The following is a 2643-nucleotide window of genomic DNA, read 5'->3' as shown; positions in this document are numbered from 1 at the left end:
TCTCTTTCACCCACAATCACTTATGGGCATCTGAAGGTTGCTGAGTGGTGACTAATATATAAAGTTATTAAATGAAGCCCTAGCACAGCAATTAGAAACTTTAACCACAGTTTTGCTCAGCACGTCCTGCATGTTCCCCTTTTCCTCTGAGATAAATGCCAACGTCTGACTGTGCGTTGAGAACAGACCCCAGGAGTGACCACAGCCCACGGCTCATGAAGAACGATGGTGTCAGGAGGAGGAAATATGGACAGAAAATAACAGTGACCCTGACCCTGGACGAGGACAGCCCACGAGGGCTTCCTCCCCCCCCCCAACCCCCCTGCCCAGCCCTGGGGAAGGGCCCCTTTCTCCTCGGGGCCCTGGGTCCCCGGGAAGGAGGCCTCCCACCACCAGGAGTGAGTCCCACACAAGACAGAACCGAGTCCCGCACAGAAGGGGACGCGCCCCCACGGGCTGTGCCTGCTCTGGCCCTGACCTGAGCCCTGACCCTGGTCTAAGAGTTGGTGCAGGAGCCGCCACTTGAGTCCTGACCACGGACCAGCCCCGGGAGCTGTAGTCAGACTCCCCCTGAGGACGCCGAGTGGAGACTGAAGGTGCCCTGAGGTGAGGGGAGGCCATAGAGGGGACCCTGGCCTGGCCCTGGGGCAGGGGCAGAGGACAGAGCAGTGGGAAGGCAGAGGTGGCCTCTCATGGGTTCTGGCCCCCATGTCACTCAATGGTGTGTCTGGGCCTGGACACTAGAGGACGCTGGGGGTTTGCTCCTGAGGATCTGGGTGCTCAGAGCTGGGACCAGCCCCTGATAAAGCCCAGGACCCTCTGCTCAGGGCTGTCAGCTGTGACTTCCCCAAACCTGGGCCCACACAGCCCCTCCCCCGCCCACACCAATGGCCATCCTCAGGCAGAGGGCCCTGCCCAGGGCCCAGGGAGGGATCAGATAGATGGGGTCTCATTTGCATGTGTGGACCCTCCCTCCTGCAGACTATGAAGAGGGGAAGGGAGAGGTGTGGGAGCTCTGCTTCAGCTGTGGGGCCTCAGGAGGCAGGACTCAGGGATGACCTCCACCATGGCCTGGGCCCCTCTCCTCCTCACCCTCCTGGCTCACTGCACAGGTGACTGGATAAGGGGACGGGGAAGGGGCCTTGGGAAGACACATGGGCCCTGCTTCCTCCTCTTGTCTCTAGACCCAGACTCAGCATCTCTGTGTCTCCCCCTCTTGCAGGATCCTGGGCCCAGTCTGTGCTGACTCAGCCATCCTCAGTGTCGGGGTCCCTGGGCCAGAGGGTCACCATCTCCTGCACTGGAAGCAGCACCAACGTTGGGTATGGTGACTATGTGTCCTGGTACCAGCAGCTCCCAGGAAAGATCCCCAAACTACTCATCTATGAGAGCAGCAAACGACCCACAGGGATTCCGGACCGATTCTCTGGCTCCAGGTCTGGCAGCTCAGCCTCCCTGACCATCACGGGGCTGCAGGCTGAGGACGAGGCCGACTATTACTGCGCGTCCTATGAAAACAGTCCTACTGGTACTCACAGTGCTGCAGGCCTGTGGGGAAGTGAGACAAAAACCCCTCTGGTCTGCAAGGGGGTGAGCTCTCCAGCACCTGCCTGTTTAGCTCAGCCTGTGACCTGTGGCTTCTGCTTATTCCCTCGCTGTCGCCCTGGGCCAAGCTTCATGGGGACCCTGCCTGGGGGTGAAGAGTCCTCCCTCCCCTCCGGCCTCCATGTCACTCAGAGCAGCGCTTTCCCAGGCTCAGGGTCCTGGAGGAAGGGAAGGCCTGTCCCCACCCTCGGGGCCCATTCCCTCCCCCTGGGCTGCACTCACTGGGCCTGTGAGGCTGAGATGAGTGACAGCTGGTTGGCCCCGCCCCTGCCTGGGGCTCAGCACTGTGTGCTGTGCTGGAAGGACCCCTGGCCCCGTTCAATCCCATCAGGATTTAGTCCCTTTAAGCTGTGCGACTGGTTTCCATTTGCTCTGTGATTTTAAGCACAAAAATCGGCCATTCACAGCTGTCACTGTAGCAGATTGGGGGGTGCCATGGTGGGCGCTGAAGGGGGTGGTCCCAGAGGGTGAATGGGTCCAGGAGGAGACACTGCCAGCTGTGACTATCTGGCTCTGGGAGTGTGGACAGCATGGGGACCCGGCAGGGGGCGCTGTCACACTGTGTCTGTGAAAGCAGCTGAGAGACTGGATCTTAACTGTTCTCAGCACAAGAAATAGCAAAACTTGTAGCCACGTCTGATGGCAGAGGTCAAGGAGACGTATTCTGGGATGGTTTTGCAGTTTACACCTCACAGCGTCATTATGTCGTACACCTGACACTAATTAATGTCAATTACATCTCAATTAAAAAATAAATTAAAATAAATCTGAATCTTCTGTTTCCCAAAAACCAGTAGGTGGAAGTCTATAGCAGCTTCATTAACCGCCTAGACCAGTGTTCAGCAACTGTGGCTCTCGAGCCACAAGCGGCTCTTTGTCCCCTTTAGTGTGGCTCTTCCTAAAATACCACGTGCGTGCATGCATGTGCAGTGTACGTGAGATTAAAACTTCGTGGCCCATGGGCAGAAGGCGGTGTTTATGGAGACCACACTCAAGGGGCCAAGAGCTGCATGTGGCTTGTGAGCCGCAGTTGCCAAC

This window comes from Myotis lucifugus, unplaced genomic scaffold, assembly GCF_000147115.1.
Source record: "Myotis lucifugus unplaced genomic scaffold, Myoluc2.0 scaffold_509, whole genome shotgun sequence".
Lineage (NCBI taxonomy): Eukaryota > Metazoa > Chordata > Mammalia > Chiroptera > Vespertilionidae > Myotis > Myotis lucifugus.
Note: the sequence above shows the minus strand (reverse complement) of the source record.